Consider the following 17,966-nt stretch of genomic DNA (forward strand, 5'->3'; position numbering starts at 1 on the left):
GAGAAACCTGCCAAGCACACCTGCAACCCCAGTACTCGGGAGGCTGAGACAGGAGGATCAGATTGCAGGCTTGAGGTCAGCTTCAGCTACTTAGTGAGGCCCTCTACAACTTAGTAAGACCCTGTTTCAAAATAAGAATAAAACAGGCTGGGGGTGTAGCTCAGAGGTAGAAAGCCCCTGAGACGGAAGAAGGGAGGGAGGGAAAAAGGGAAAGAAGACAGGCAGGCAGGCAACTAGTATTCAAAGTAGATCTAAACCCAGACTACTTTTAAACTCACTTTCTTAGTCACATTATCCAGCATATGGTAATAAAATCACACAAACCAAGCGTCTATCTATATATAAGAAACCAAACAATTGAACCAGGTGTGGTGGCACACACTTGTAATCCCAGCATTTGGGAAGCTGAGTCAGGAGAATCTTGGTTCACAGACAACCTGAATGACTTGCTGTAGTGTCTTTGTTTTGTTTATTTTGTGGTGCTAGGGATTGAACGCAGGGGTGTTCTACCTGTGCGCTACACTCCCATCCTAATTTTTTTTCCCCTTGTGGTGCTGGGATGAAATCCAGGGGCCTTCTACCTCTGGGCTATACTCCCAGCCCCATTTTATATTTTATTTGGAAACAGAGTCTCACTAAGTTGCTGAGAACCTCACTAAGAAGCTGAGGCTGGCTTCGAACCTGTGCAATCCTCCTGTCTCAGCCTCCCAAGTGCGGGAATTATAAATGTGCGCCACCATGCCTGGCTCATGTATTTTTAAAACCCAGATGGGTGTAGTGGCACATGCCTGTAATCCAAGAATTTGGGAGGATGAGACAGGAGGATTGCAGGTTTGAAGTTATCTTCAGCAATTTAGTAAGGCTCTCAAAAACTCATTGAGATCCTGTTTTGAAATAAAAATAAAATAGGGTTGGAGGAGCAGCTCAGAGGTAGAACACCCCTTGGTTCAACCCAAGCATCACCAAAAACAACCAACTAACCAGCCAGCCAGCCAGCCTAGGATTTGTGTCTGTATTTACATGATTTGAAACAGAGAATTACGTGTAATTTATAACCAAAAGCAGAGATCTCATTCAGTTACATTCAGTATCTGAGGTTTCCATTCAATTGCATTTGTTGAATAGGTGAAGAAACAAAAATTAGGTAAAGGCCAATTAGAGTTTTTGTTTTTGTTTTTGTTTTTGTTTGGGTACTGGGGATTGAACCTAGAGACATTCTACCTCCAAGCTACAAAATAAAAATAAACATTAAATAATAAAATAGAGCTTGGGGTGTATCCCAGAGGTAGAATGCCCCTGGGCTCAATTCACCCCCTGCTACAGCATATCATGCAGATCTTCAGAAAGTTCGATCAGGGGATCCACAACGGCGTAGATCCCCCATGAAGTATGTCTAGCATTCCTTTCTTCATAAAATTATTTTAGGATTATTTGGATTAATATGTATATTTGGAATTTTATGTATAAACATTATAACTAAAACTGATGGGCAGCAGCTTGTGACAGACTCAGGCAGCAAAGATTTTTTCCCAAGGATAAAGTTTGGGCCAAACATTAAGTTCAAACTGACCTTAGTTTGAGCCACTGTATAAGATTAGGTTTGAGTCAGCCTTGTGAAGTGGGACAAAGCATACTATGATTATTTAAATGTCTGACACCCTTGCCCTAAACTCTATATAAAAAATAAAACTTTTCCCATCCTTGGAAATCCTGTTTGCATGGCTATGCCCTTGCTTTTCAGCCAAAAAAATAAAGTATAAAAGTTGTAACAAATCCTGAATAAAATGGAGAAGTCTGAATCTAATTCAGGTGGTCATTCTTCTCTCATCGACCTCGGCTTCCCCTCACCAACACACGAACCTCAACTCTGCTAGGGCTGGACCCCGGTAACCCCCTCCTCAACAAAGTGGTCAACTTTGTTAAAGAAGTTAAAGAATTCTGGATGAGAAGAGTAAAAGACATTTCTGCTATTTTCAAATTTAACTTTATTGTGGTTTTTTATTTATTTATTTATTTATTTATGTATTTATTTATTTTGCAGGTCTGGGGATGAAATCCGGGGCATTCAACCTCCGAGCCCCCTACCCTACTTTTTTATTCTTTATTTTGAATTAACTTAGTGAGACCCTGTTTCCAAATAAAGTATAAAATAGGTCTGGCAGTATAGCCCGGAGATAGAAAGCCTCTGGGTTCCACCCCCTAGTACCACAAAAACAAACAACAAAAAATATAAACCAAGAAGCCGGGCGTGATGGCGCACATTTGTAATCCCCACGCTTGGGAGGCTGAGACAGGAGGATCGCACAGGTTCCAAGCCAGCCTCAGCTACTTAGTGAGGCTTTCAGCAACTTAGTGAGACCCTGTTTCCAAATAAAATACAAAAAAGGTCTGGGAGTATAGCCCGGAGGTAGAAAGCCTCTGGGTTCCACCCCCAGTATCACCAAAAAAAAAAAAAAAAAAAAAAAGCCAAAAACATAAAAAAAAAAAAATCCTTTCATATGCTGGTTTGAGCAAAATGAAATCAGCAAACAGCTTTACTCAATGCAGTTTTCTATCTAAAAAATAAATCAAGAGCTGGGTGTGATTGTGCATGCTTGTAATCCCAGCATTTGGGAGGCTGAGACAAGAGGATAGCAGGTCGAGGACAGCCTCAGCTACTTAGTGAGGCCCTTTGCAACTCAATGAGACCCTGTTTCAAAATAAAGAATAAAAAAAAAGGGCTGGGGATATAGCTCAAAGGTAGAATGCCTCTGGGTTCCATTCCCAGTACCATAAAAAAATAAAAAAATATATCAAGGAAAAATAGAGAAAGACTTCAATAGTTAATTGTCAAGGAGCAAATCTAAGAATTTGCATCCTTTTTGTACTATATTATATAATCTTGGTCTATTAAAAAACAAAATTATCATGTTCTTTGATGTAATAATGGTATGGTTAAGCAGCAGAATGTAATTATTTTTAGGAGATACATGCAGAGATACTAAAGGGTATAGTGCCATGATGATTGCAAGTGATTTTCCAGTGGTTGAGAAAAATAGATATGTATATACAAGCACACTGAAAGAGAAAGCAATACACAACTTGCTGTTTAATCTGGATCAGGAGATGGCAAACAGAACCCTAGACCAAGTTCAGCTGCCACTGTTTTTTTAGGTAGGTTTATTAGAACACTGCCATCCTCATTTATGCACCTATTATCTTTGCCTGTTTTCTCACTCAACTATAGAATTCAGTAGTTATACCAGAGACCAAATAGCTTCAAAGACTGCAAGACTATTGGCCCTTTGCAGAAATAGCAGAAAATCCCTGACCTTTACAGAAAAATAAAAACTTGTTCAGTTCCATTGACCTAGACCCAAAAGTTCCCAAACTTGTTTGGCTTATAGCTCCCTTTTCAGAAAAAAATTACTCAGGTCCCACACACCGAAATTTACCTTCATTAAGTGAATAAATAGATGCAGTAATATTTTCTTCTTTTATGTACTGTGTTTCATTTCAGGCACCTCCAACCCCAGAGGCTGTACTGCCCATTTGGAGAACTTACAAAGACAGTAGATACAGTGGTAATTATGGGACTAAGGTTTTAAACTTATCCTACTGTTTGAAATTTTTACAATCAAAAATAAGAAAATAGCTGGGTGTGGTGGCGCACGCTTGTAATCCCATCATTCAGGAGGCTGAGACTGGAGGATGGCAGTTTGCAGACAGCCTCAGCTGCTTAGTGAGGCCCTCTGCAACTTAGTGAGACCCTGTTTCAAAATATAGAATAAAAAATAGGGCAGGGGTGTAGTTTGGAGGTCAAATGACCCTGGGTTCCATCCCCAGACCCACAAAAAAAAAAAAAAAAAAAAAAAAGAAGAAGAAGAAGAAGAGGAAAGAAAATAGCCAGGCATGGTGGTGCAGAATTGTAATCCCAGCATTTGGGAGGCTGAGCAGACAGGAGGATCACAGTTTACGACCAGCCTCAGCTACTTAGTGAGGTCCTCTGCAACTCAGTGAGACCCTGTTTCAAAATAAAGAATAAAAAATAGAACTAGAACTAGCTCAGAGGTAGAAAGCCCCTGGGTTCCATCCCTAGTGCCACAAAAATAAATAAATACATAAATAAATAAATAAATAAATAAATAAATAAATAAATAAATAAAGGAAAGGAAGAAAATACAGCCAATGGTGGCACACACCTGTAATCCTAATACTTGGGAGGCTGAGACAGGCAGACCACAGGTTTGAAGTCAGCCTCAGCAACTTAGCAAGGCCCTGTTTTGAAATAAAAAATAAAATAGGGCTGGGAGTGTGGCTTAGAGGTAGAAAGAATTATTTTATACATAAATCTTTTTATTTCTTTGTATTCAGAAAAATACAGAAACATCATTAAAAGGAAAAGTTTGAGTGCAATACCAAGATGATGCCAGATTATGCAGTTTTTACTGTGAAAGAAACAACTTTTTAAGAGAGCAACTTGGTGGTATCTATTTTGAAGCACTTCTACCTTTACAGGAATGTATGCTACAGAAATACACAAGTGTGAAAAGATCACTAGTAGTAGCAGTGTTTATCTGCCAGACACTGAGTAGAAGTATAAATTGACTCAGCCTTCTTGGAGAAAAAAGTGTGGCAATAAATTTTCTAAATTTAAAATGGCATACTCAGCCGGGCGTGGTGGCGCACGCTTGTAATCCCAGCATTCGGGAGGCTGAGACCTGGAGGATCGCGGTTCGCGGACAGCCTCAGCTACTTAGTGAGGCCCTCTGCAACTCAGTGAGACCCGGTTTCAAAATAAAGAAAAAAAAAATAGGGCAGGGGGTGTAGCTCGGCGGTCAAATGCCCCTGGGTTCCATCTCCAGACCCGCAAAAAAAAAATAAAATAAAATAAAATAAAATAAAATAAAATAAAATAAAATGGCATACTCCATGAACCAACAATTACATTTCTTTCAGACAAGTACCAAAAAAAACTACCCATAAGCCAGGTGTGGTAGCACACACCTATAATCCCAGTACTTGGGAGGCTGAGAGAGAGGATCACAGGTTCAAGGACAGCCTCAGCAACTTAGCAAGACCTTGTTTTCAAATAAAATAAAATAAAATAAAATAAAATAAAATAAAGCTAGAAGTGCAGCTCAGAGGTAGAACACCCTGAGCTCAATCCCAGTTCAAAAAATAAAAACAAACATCAACCTAAATGTTCATCAATAGGTATTAATGTAATGAAATATTATGAAACAGTTTACAATGATTGTATAGATCTATATTTATTAACAAAAGGCCACAGTATTTAGTTAAAAAAAAAAAGAACAGGTGAGAACATAAATGATAGTCCTATTTTTGTAAAATTTTTAACAGGTGAGTATGTGTTTTTTGTATACCAAAAATAAATGAAAAGATGTCAGGAAGGAAAAGTACTAAAAAGTAATTAGCCCCTAATGGTAGGATTTTGAGCATTATTACTTGTCTTCAAATATTTCCTTTCTTTGTGTGTGGTACTAGGGATGAAACTCAGGGGCCTTCTACCTCTGGGCTACACTCCCAAACCTATTTATATTTTTATTTGGAAACAGAATTTCACTAAGTTGCTGGGAGCCTCCCTAAGTAGCTAAGGCTGACTTCAAACCTGTACCATATATTATTTCTTTATCATCTAATTTATTTTGCCAGTTATATAACTGATATTTTTAAAATCATATTAAATATTAGCCAACTGTTTACATACTATAAAAGAACAATCTAATATACAGTGTGTTTGTTTGTTGTTGTTTTGTTTTTTGTTTTTCTGCAGCACTGGGATTGAACCCAGGGGCATTCTACCTCCAAGCAACATCCCCAGCCCTATTTTATTCTTTTTTTGGAAACAAAGTCTCACTAAGTTGTGGAGGGCCTCACAAGTTGCTGGGGCTGGCTACAAACTTGATCCTCCTATCTTGGCCTTCCAAGTACTAGAATTACAAGCATGTGCCACCATGCCTGACTACAGTTTGTTTTTAAATAAAGAATTAAATTGTCTTAAGGACTTTATGGAGTTCAAAAAACAAATATTAAAAAGCCAATGAACATCAAAATTCAATGTCAAAAAAGTAATAATAGGATTAACATAGGTTAGAGTACAAAAGAATTATCTCCTTCCTCATAATTCATAAGAAAACACTATGCCCATTTTACATATCTGTTTTCAGAACTTTCTTTTGAGGGTCTGGGGATAGAACCCAGGGGCATTCAAACTCTGAGCTATACCCCCTGCCCTATTTATATTTTTTATTTTGAAACAGGTTCTCACTGAGTTACAGAGGGCCGTAATCATCCATTCTCAGCCTCCTGAATGCTGGGATTACAAGCATGCACCACCACACCCAGCATTATTCTTTATTTTGAAACAGGGTCTCACTGAGTTGTAAAGGGCCTCACTAAGTAGCTGAGTCTGTCAAGAACCCAGATCTCCTGTCTCAGCGTACCAAATGCTGGGATTACAAGGGTGCGCCACCACGCCCACTTCTGTTTTCAGAATCTCTTTTCTAGTTCCTCCCACAGTATAAAAATTTTAATTTTATTTATTTATTTTTGGTGGTACTGGGGGTGGAACCCAGAGGCTTTCTACCTCCGGGCTATACTCCCAGACTTATTTTATATTTTATTTGGAAACAGGGTCTCACTAGGTTGCTGAGAGCCTAAGCAGCTGAGGCTGGCTTCAAAGCTGTGTGATCCTCCTGTCTCAGCCTCCCAAGCGCAGGGATTAAAAGCATGCACCACCACACCCAGCTTTAAAAAATTTTATATACACACTTAGAATTTTATCTGACCCAATAAAAAATCAAAATCTCAACCCAGGCATGGTGGCGAACGCTTGTCATCCCAGTATTTGGTAGGCTTTGACAGGAGAATCACAAGTTCATGGCCATCCTCAGTGTAGTGAGACCCTCTGCAATTTAGTGAGAATTTGTTTCAAAATAAATAAAAATTAGGGCTGGGGGGTGTAGTATGCCCCTGGGTTCCATTCCTAGTACTTAAAAAAAAAAAGAATTGAAATTTCTTTAAAACCTCTGAGTTTATTATTCTTTCACCTCTACAGTATGTATTTATCATTTCTTTTATTAAATTAAAAATCACTTCTCTGTCTAGCATACTCCCACAGCATTCTGTACATACCTGTACAATAGGATTTAAAGCCCTACATGATTTTCTTTATCAAGAAATAGAATGCCGACCGTGGTGGCACATGCTTGTAATCCCTGCGCTTGGGAGGTGGAGACAGGAGCATCGCGCAGGTTCGAAGCCAGCAGCGCTGGCTTAAGAGACCCTGTTTCCAAATAAAAAAGTATAAAAAATAGGTCTGGGAGTGTAACCCGGAGGTAGAAGGGCTTCCAGGAACCCCAGTACCACCAAAATAAATAAATAAATAAATAGAACTATGCTTTTTAATCCCAATAGCTCTAATTCTTCCACAAAGGGTAACTCATTTAGTTATCTTTTCACTATATATATTCTACTTGGCTAAAGTTTGTTTGGTTTTTTGGTACTGGGGAATGAACCAAGAGTCTTGTCCATACAAGGCAAGAGCTCTACCAATGAACTATACCCTAGCCTTTTTTATTGAGACAAGATCTTGCTAAGTTACCCAGGGTAGCCTCTGACTTGCAATTCTCCTGCCTCAGCCTCCCAAGCAGGTGGGATAACAGGCATAAGCCAGTACCTCCAGCTACTGAATATTTTTTAAAGGTTAGAAACCGAGCCTGGCATGGTGGTACACACTTGTAATCCCAGCATTTGGGAGGATGAGACAGGAGGATCACAGGTTTGCAACCAGCCTCAGCTGCTTAGAGAGGCCCTCAGCAAATTAGTGAGACCTTGTTTCAAAATAAGTAATAAAAATAGGACTGGAGGTATAACTTGGAAGTAGAATGCCCCCTGGGTCCCATTCCCAGGACCGCCAAAAATAAAAACCAAAATAAAAATAAAAAATAGGGCTGGGTATGTAGCTCAGAGGTAGATTATCTCTGGGTTCAAATCCCCAGTACCACAAAATAAAATTAAGTTAAATAACTGCAACAACAACAAAAAAAGGTTAGACCTCATAAGGGCTGACATATGACCACTTTTAGATATATACCCAAAAGAAATGAAAACAAATAGCCAGATGACAACTTCTAAATAGCAAAAAAGTGAAAATAACTAAAATGTGTAGATCAGTTGGTGAATGGATAAGCAAAATGTGATATCCAAACATCATTTAGAACAATGTACTCATATACGCTACAATGCATAAGAACTTTAAAAAACATTATGCTACCCAGGCATGGCGGCACACACTTATAATCCCAGCATCTGGGAGGCTGAAACAGGAGGATCACAAATTCCAGGCCTGAGATACTTAGTGAGGCTCTCTGCAACTCAGTGAGACCCTGTTTCAAAATAAAGAATAAAGCGCCAGACATAGTGGCGCACACTTGTAATCCCCGCGCTTGGGAGACGAGACAGGAGGATCACGCAGGTTCGAAGCCAGCCACGCTGGTTTAAGAGACCCAGTTTCCAAATAAAAAAGTAAAGTATATATATAAAAAAAGGTCTGGGAGTGTAGTTCGGAGGTAGAGGTAGAAGGGCTTCCAGGAACGCCAGTACCACCAAAAAAAAAAGAAAAAATAAATAAAAAATAGGGCTGGGCACATAGCTCGGAGAATGCCCCTGGGTTCCACCCCCAGTACCACAAAAAAAAAAAAAAAAAATAATAATAATAATAATAATAATAATAATGCTAAGTAAAAGCTGGATATGCAATACCACATACAATGTGATTTCCTTTATATGAAATGTCAAAAACAGGCAAATCCAAACAGAAACTAGACTAATAGATGACAGGAGCTAAGGGAACAGAAGTGGGGAACAACAGCTAATGGGTTCAAGATTTCTTCTTGAAGTAAAACTAGATAATGTTCTAAAACTAGATAATAGCGATCATTATACAACTCTGAACACACTAATAACACTGAATGCTCCAAAAAGAGAAAAATAAAAAGGCCTTACTTGGGACATAAATAAATATTTGACTACTGGAAAACATATTAGCTGATCAATCACCCAGTATCCTAGTAAAGTTTATAGAAAAGTACACTCTGAAAATTGGTAATTTACTTTTATCTATTTCTATTCATTAAAGACCATCACGGTGGGTATGGTACTTATGCTTGTAAATCCCAGTACATGTTCAAAGCCAGTCTCAACAACTTAGTAAGACTCTCAGCAACTTAGTGAGTTCCTGTTTGAAAAACATAAATAAGAGACGCTGCGCTGCACATGCCCCTTCCTTTCCAGACCCAGCCTTGGACACTGAAACCTCTGAGTCATTGATGCCCAAGAAGAACAGAATCGTCATTTATGAACTCCTTTCTTTTCAAGGAGGGAATAAAAGTAGCCAAGAAAGATGTTCACATGCCCAAACACCTGGAGCTGGCAGACAAGAACGTGCCCAACCTTCACATCCTGAAGGTCATGCAGCCTCTCAAGTCTTGTGACAATGTGAAAGAACAATTTGCCTGGAGACATTTCTACTGGTACCTCACCAATAAGGGCATCCAGTATCTTTGTGATTCTCTCTACCTGCCTGCCACCCTGTTCCACAGCTGGCCCAAGACTGTCAGGCCTTGGCCCAAAAGTCTGAAGGGTAAGCAACCTGCAAGACTCACAAGAGGGGAAGCAGACAGAGACACACACAGAGTGCCACGCCCCTGGAGCTGACAAGAAAGCTGAGGCTGGGGCTAGGTCAGCAAATGAATTCCAGTTTAGAGGCAGACTTGGTTGAGAACATCAGAAGGCAGCCACCTCAGTGAAGGATTGCTTTGTGCTGAATAAACTTGTAGCAGGGAAAAATAAAACATAAATAAAAGGGAATGGGGTTATAGCTCAAGAATGCCTCTAGGCTCAATTCCAGTACCAAAAAAAAAATCATCATGGATGTTCAAAAGGCAAATAGTTCTCATTACCTTTAATTGTTTTGTTATTGTTGCTGTTTTTCTTTTGATACTGGGGAGTTCTACCTCCAAGCTACACCTCTAGCGCTACTTAATGTGTATTTTGAAACAGGGTCTCACTAGGTTGCTGAGAGTTCTACTACATTATGGAGGCTGTCTTTGAACCTGGGATGCCCCTGTTTTAGCCTGTAAAATACTGGGATTACAGCATGTGCTCATTACCTTTTTTTTTTTTTTTTCCAGTACTGGGATAGAACCCAGGGGCATTTTGCCTCCAAGCAACACCCCCAGCCCTATCTTATTTTATTGTGGGTATGGGGATAGAATCCAGGGGCATTCTACCTCTGAGCTATACTCCCAGACCTATTTTATACTTTATTTGGAATCAAGGTCTAAAGTTGCTGAGAGCCTCACTAAGTAGCTGAGGCTGGCTTCGAACCTGCTGCGTGATCCTCCTGTCTCAGCCTCCCAAGCGTGGGGATTACAAGCGTGCGCCACCACGCCCGGCTACTTAAATTTTTTTTTAACTTTGAAATTAAGATCATGGGTGGTGGCGCACGCTTGTAATCCCCACGCCTGGGAGGCTGAGACAGGAGGATCACGCAGGTTCGAAGCCAGCCTCAGCTACTTAGTGAGGCTCTCAGCAACTTAGAGAGACCTTGATTCCAAATAAAGTATAAAATAGGTCTGGGAGTACAGCCCGAAGGTAGAAAAGCCCCTGGGTTCCACCTCCAGTACCACAAAAAAAAAATTTTTTTAAGTGTTCCAGTTATAATGGCGCTTTGGGCTTTTTTCCTCTATTCAACCAGAATTTGTTGGATAGGGAAATTAAAACTAGTATACAACCGGACGTGATGGTACATGCTTGTAATCCCCATGCTTGGAAGGCGGAGACAGGAGGATCACGCAGGTTCGAAGTCTCTCACTGGCTTAAGAGACCCTGTTTCCAAATAAAAATATAAAATAGGTCTGGGAGTGTAGCCCGGAGGTAGAAGGGTTCTATCCCCAGTACCACCAAGAAAAAAAAACTAATATACAGCTTGGTGCAGCTTCAACAAGTCTTTATTACAAAATGAGCAAGAAATAGAAAGGGAAGAAAAGAAAAGCAGCATGCCTAGCAGGCATGCTGGATGCCTGAAAATGGAACTCTGCCCCCTCTCCATCCCTGGCCTTCATCAGGTGATGCCTCTTTGTCTCCGGACAGTGTACTTTCTAAGTACAGCTGTCAATAATATACTTTGCTTTTACCTCTGTTGTACTGGGCTGTACTGGTTGTCCATCAACTATGGGTGCTTTGAAGCAGCATGCAGGGTTTACCTTTCCTATACCCAGGTCTGCTCACAAAGAAGAGGAGGTAAACAGAGGTGCTGACTGCCTCTACATATTTCTAAGGCCAAAGGCTTCAATTGTCTCTAGGACTTCTAAGGCTAATGGCCTTAATTTCCTTTATATTCTTACTACAGGATAATCATCAGAACAAAGGGCAGAGAGGGGGGAGCTCTGCAGTGTAATGGCTGCCGCCTCTCCCTGCCTGAGTGTCTACGCAGCATCCAGACTCTGACTGATTTTTACATTTTGGAAATTAATACTGGAGCAATTTTCCAATACCAGCACATTAAGTACATTTTATTTATGTACTCTTTCCTATCAGTTTATAGATATTTTCACTTTAGAATGTTGCCTCTCTCAGGAAAACAAGGTTTTAACTAAATTATCTTCTGTTCACAATAATGTTTGTAAGTTACAAAAAAACTTAAGCATCAATCAACAAAGTAGCTGAAAATCATAGTATATGTATACAAAATATAGTCATTTAAAATATAGAAGAGTCAGCCGGGCATGGTGGCACACTCCTGTAATCCCAATAGTTAGAAGGCTAAGATAGGCAGATTGCAAGCTCAAGGACAGCCTCAGCAGGTAAAGACTCTCATCAACCTAGCAATACCTATTTCAAAATAAAAATAAAATAGAAGTCAGGTGTGGTGGCACAGGCTTGTAATCCCAGCATTTAGGAGGCTGAGACCGGAGGATCCGGGTTTGCAGCCAGCCTCAGCTACTACTTAGTGAGGCCCTCTGCAACTCAGTGAGACCCTGTTTCAAAAAATGAATGAAAAACAGGGCTGAGGGTGTAGCTTGAAGGTAGGGTGCCCCTGGGTTCCATCCCTGGTACCATAAATAAATAAATAAATAAATAAATAAATAAATAAATAAATAAATAAATAAATAAATAAATAAATAAATCTCAGAGTATAGCTCAGAGGTAGAATGCCCCTGGGTTCAATCTTCAGTACACACACACACACACACACACACACACACACACACACACACACAGAACAGTGATTTTTCTGAAGAAATATGATCAGAAAGCATACTTTTCCCATACCCTCAAGAATAACTGAAAAAAAAGCTGGGTGTAGTGGTGTACGCTTAAAATCCCAGCATTTGGGAGACAGGAGGATCATAGTTCGTGGACAGCCTCAGTTACTTAATGAAGCTCTACGCAGCTCAGTGAGACCTTGTTTCAAAATAAAGAATAAAAAATAGGGCTGAGGGTGTAGCTCAGAGGCAGAATGCCCCTGGGTTCCATCCCCAGTACCTCAAAAAAGAAAAAAGAAAAAAAAGAATAACTGAATATAATTAATGATATTATTGATTAAAGAGCAGTACATGTAAATAGCATAGATATTCAGGGAGAGTGAAGAAACAGAATAGAATACCACTGTTAGAAAAGGTTTAATAAAATGGGAAAATACCCATTATATATTATGGAACAGGAAATAGAGATTACAAATAACTGAAACTTCTTAAGAAAATAAAAAATATGCAGAAAGAAATTCAGAAAAATAAAAATAAGGACCACACCATTCAAAGTGTTCATCTATAGCTATCTTTTTTTTTTTTTTTTTTTTTTTGGTCCTGAGGCTCAACCCCAAACTGACTTTACTATTTTTTGCTTTTATTTTCAATTTTGTCTCAAATACGTTTTCTTTTCATAAAAAAATTTTTCATTGAGGAAAAATAGTTTTTCTCTTTTTATTTTTTTACTTTATTTTGAAGACTTAAAGTAAAATAGTCCATCATCAAACCAATATTTTCTAATACAATGAAGTTTTTTTTTGTTTTGTTTTGTAGTAGGGATTGAACCTAGAGGCAATCTACATCCAAGCTACGCCTCCCAGCCTGATTTCATTTATTTGAAAACAGGGTCTCACTAGGTTGATGAGAGCCTTGCTAAATTGCTCAGGCTTTTTTTTTTTTTTTTTTTGGTGGTGGTGGTACTGGGGTTCCTGGAAGCCTTTCTACCTCCGGGCTACACTCCCAGACCTATTTTATACTTTATTAAAGTTTGGAAACAGGGTCTCTTAAACCAGCACGGCTGGCTTCAAACCTGCTCGATCCTCCTGTCTCCGCCTCCCAAGCGCAGGGATTACAAGCATGCGCCACCACGCCTGGCCTCAGGCTGGCTTTGAACTCTGATCCTCCTATCTCAGCCTCCCTCATACTGGAATTAGAAGCCTGCGCTGAGAGGCTGAGACAGTAGGATCACAGGTTGGAGAACAGCCTCAACAAGTAATGAGGCTCTCACCAACCTAGCGACACCCTGTTTCAAAATAAAATAGGGCTGGGGGTATAGCTCAGAAGTCGAATGACCCTGAGTTCAATCCTCAGTGCCAAACAAAAACAAACTACCTAGTTTTGCTAACTTTGTCTTTAGGGAAATTAATCATGGAAATCCTTCCATATGTAAGGAAAATATATAAACCAATACTTTGCTGAGTATTTTATACATTATTATATAATTACTCCTCCCATCAATCATGTGAGGCAGTTCTTTACTGAAATAATTTTATAGAGATTACTTAACTATAAAATAATGTAACTAGAAAGTATTTAGTAATATATGGGTTTCTAATTCTAAGTTTGACGCCACAGTTACTTTTTATTTGTATTGCATGTATATAGATAGATAAGATAGTTGTTGTTGGGTATTTTTTGTTTGTTTGTTTGCAGTACTAGGCATGGAAATGGAACCCAGGAGTATTCTACTTCCAAACTACACCCCCAGCCCTACTTTTTTATTCTTTTGGGGGGGGAGGGGTTGATCCCAGGGGCATTCTACCTCTAAGCTACACCCCCTGCCATATTTTTTATTCTTTATTTTGAAACAGGGTCTCAGTACCTTGTGGAAGGCCTAAATAGCTGGGGCTGGCAGCAAACCTGGATCCTCCTGTCTCAGCAAAGGGCCTCACGAAGTAGCCAAGACTGTCCACAAATCCTCCTGTCTCACCCTCCCAAATGCTGGGATTAAAAGTGTGCGCCATCACACCTGACTCGTAAGTAGTTCTTTAAGAAGGAATAAACTTGATTTGAATCATTTACATATACCTAATAGGACTTTATTAAAATGTTAGAATGGAAAAATGCCTCTGTGAAAAGAGTACTGAATTTGCAACCTCAGTAAACCGAAAACAACCTTAGTTTGCCCAGAACAAAGATTACGTATAAAAAATTAATATGACCATGTTCTGCTCTCTATTTTAAATACTCAATGTCTCTGCTGTGTTTACCAAGCACTTGTGTAAAAAGATAAAGACTCCCATACTACCATATGGCTTTGCTTAAAAGTTCACCTTTATCCACCTACATTTAAACTTTTATGTTTATAGACACCTGAAGGTCAACACACTGTGTTTGGTTAATTATGGAAAGTCTTTACACAGTGTGGGAGACAGTGATGATTCATAAATTGCACTTGCCACATAAATTTTTGTGTGTGTGGTACTGGGGATTGACCCAGGAGCATTCTACCTCTGAGCTACACATCTGGCCCCATTTTTTATTCTTTATTTTGAAACAGGGTCTCACTAAATTAAGGATGGCCTCACTAAGTAGGCTGTGGCCACAAACCTGAGATCCTCCTGTCTCAGCCTCCCAAGTACTGGGATTACAAGTGTGCGCCACCATGCCCGGCTGCCATGTGGATTTTGACTACTTAAAATTAACTTAAAGTTTTCTCCTTTCCCACCTTTACCTGAACCCTTTGTTCCATACTGTGGATGATATTACTAGCTTCCCAAAAGTCCTTCACGATCTACTTTTCCCTTGCCTTCTGTTGGGTAGAAAGAAATTGCTTACCACTTGGCTACCACAACCTCTTTGCCTTTCAGCCTTCTATCATCATCATTCTTTTTCTTTTCTTTTTTTTTTTTTTTTTTTTTTTGGTGGGTCTGGGGATGGAACCCAGGGGCATTTGACCTCCGAGCTACACCCCCTGCCCTATTTTTTATTCTTTATTTTGAAAAAGGGTCTCACTAAGTTACAAAGTACCTCACTAAGTAGCTGAGGCTGTCCGCAACCGTGATCCTCCTGTCTCAGCCTCCCAAATGCTGGGATTACAAGATGCACCACCACACCCGGCTCTATCATCATCATTATTATTATTGATGCACTGTAACTATACATCATAATGAGGTTCAAAGTGATGGAAACAGATCCCACCCAGCTCCCTCTATACATAATATAGAAATTGGACATGATAACTTCATATATGAACATAACATTATTTGAACTGTTATCCTTCATCAAGTTTCCCCTCTCACCTCCCTCCCCAAACCCCTTTCTACCATGCTAGTAGTGTCTCCCCTCATTTATCTGAAGTCCCTTTTGTTTCCCAACTTCGCTCTAGCTTCCTGAGTGAAAACATGGTCCTTCACTCTGAGACTAGCTAATATCACTTATCGTATTAAATCTACAAATGACTCAATTTTGTTCTTTATGGTTGAGTATAATTCCACTGTGTGTATAATTTTGTAATTCATTCATCTGTTGATAAACACTTAGGTTGGTTCTATAGTTTGACTACTGTAAATTTTTTTTTTGTGTGTGTGTGTGCTACTGGGGTTGGAACCCAGAGGCTTTCTACCTTCAGGTTATACTCCCAGACCTATTATATTTATTTGGAAACAGGGTCTCACTAAGTTGCAGAGAGCCTCATTAATAGCTGAAGCTGGCTTCGAACCTGTGCGATCCTCCTGTCTCAGCCTCCCAAGCATGGGGATTATAAGCGTGCACCACCACGCCCATCTGACTACTGTAAATTTTACTGCTACAAACATGGATGTGAGCCGGGAATAGCTGCACACGTTTGTAATCTCATACTCAGGAGGCTGAGACAGGAAGATCTGGGTTTGCGGTCAGCTTCAGCTACTTAGTAAGGCCCTCCCTCTACAACTTAGTGAGACCCTGTTTCAAAATAAAGAATAAAAAAAATAGGCGGGGTTTGTAGCTCAGAGGTAGAATGCCCCTGGGCTCAATCCCCAGCAGCACACACAAAAAAATGGATGTGTATTTATCATTATAATATTCTGACTTCAATTCCTCTGGAAAGATCCCCAAGAGTGGTATATTTGGGTCTTATAGTAGTTCCATTCCCAGTATTTTGAGGAATCTCCACTTGATCTCAATAGCAGCTGTACTAATTTGCAATCCCTCCAACAGACTGTCTTTTTGTTTGGGGTGTGTGTGTGTGTGTGTGTGTGTGTGTGTGACTTTGGATCAAATCTAAAGGCATTCTTCCTTCGAGCTACATCCCCATCCCTATTTTATTTTTTATTTTGAAACCCAATCTAAGTTGCTAAGGGCCTCACTAAATTGCTCAGGTTGACCTGGAACCTGTAACCCTCTTCTGTTAGCCTTCCAAATACTGGGATTATAGATATATGTCATCATATCCAGCTTATTATTAATTCTAAATTCTTGAAGTAAAGCTATCAGTGAATCAGTGAAGTATAAGGACAAAACACATTACTAGACATGTAAGAACTCAGAAAACCTAAACATCTTATATGAAAAAGCTACTTCAAAAGACATCCTCAGCCTAGTGTGGTGGCGCACACTTGTAATTCCAGCCTTTGAGAGGATAACAGGAGGATTGCGGTTAGTGGACAGCCTCAGCAACTTAGTGAGGCCCTTAGCAACTCAGTGAAACCCTGTTTCAAAATAAAGAATAAAAAATAAGAGACTTCCGGGAAGATGGCGACCGAGAAAAGCGGGGCTTAAGAGCCCCGCTAACAACAAATATCCATTACCACAAAATCAGCGCCTTTCAAAGCCAGAAAACAACATCACCAGAGAAACAAAAAAAAAATCACCAGGCTCCAGAGAGAAAGCGGACTGAGAACAGAGCCACAGAGGAGATCCTCACGCCCGAGGACGCGGCAGACGTGGCAGCAGCGCCATACTGCCGGAGGCACCGGCGAATTCACGGGACGGCCACAGCAAGCTGAGGGGAGCCACTGCGGAACAGCCAGGCGGGATTTCTCGGCGCAGAGGACATCTAAAGCTCCCAGTGTCTGAGCTCAGCACACGCTGCAGGGATTCAGAGTGGAAATCAAAACCAAGAAAAAAAAAAAACGCCAGCCCAACAGCCGAGGGTGTAGCAGCGGCGCCATATTGCCACCGGCGGCAGCAGCACCGAATTCACTACAGCTACATCTGCGTACGCAAGAACAGTGAGTCAAATTGCGGGCCACAGAGGAGAAACCCCAGTACTGTACTCACTGGGACTTGACCCAGTGGGAGAGGGGCGGTGGCAGTGATATCACACCATAGGAGAACGTGCAACCTGGCACCCCACACAGTCTAAAGCAGCCTCTATCGACTCCCTGGGTCGGAGACTCTGTGATACAACCCAGTAAAGGAGTAGTGGGGTCTGAGATACTACTGACTTGAGATCCAGAACACCTTAAGTGAAGTCATAGTGACCCAAGGGAAGAACCCAGAGAAGGCACAAACTTCCGAAATCATGGGAAAGAGGAATAATACTGGAGCAATGAATGCTCACAACCCCACAACATCAGAACCCGATAAAACAGAAAATCAGAGATTTCTAGAAGATCAAATCAGGAAAATAACTGTAGAAATAATAGAGGTGCTTCGAAAAGAACTCAGAGAGAGCCAAAAAGAGATAAAGGATGCAATTAATGAAGTAAAGGCCTCAATTCAAAGCAC

General features: G+C 40.2%; 1 protein-coding gene and 1 pseudogene across 5 annotated transcripts in view; one reads left to right on the forward strand and one right to left on the reverse strand.

The window, feature by feature from the left end:
- CDK19 (cyclin dependent kinase 19) overlaps positions 1-17,966 on the reverse strand; it is a gene marked incomplete at both ends in the record, with an annotated part of 160,236 nt that overhangs the window by 120,936 nt on the left and 21,334 nt on the right. The gene's annotated exons all lie outside the window — the stretch shown is intronic.
- On the forward strand, positions 9,333-9,784 carry LOC308266366 (small ribosomal subunit protein eS10-like; annotated as a pseudogene). Its single transcript has one exon. The product of its transcript is annotated as a small ribosomal subunit protein eS10-like (transcript).

Source organism: Muscardinus avellanarius (genome assembly GCF_963383645.1).
Source record: "Muscardinus avellanarius genome assembly, chromosome: 8".
In the NCBI taxonomy this organism is placed as follows: domain Eukaryota; kingdom Metazoa; phylum Chordata; class Mammalia; order Rodentia; family Gliridae; genus Muscardinus; species Muscardinus avellanarius.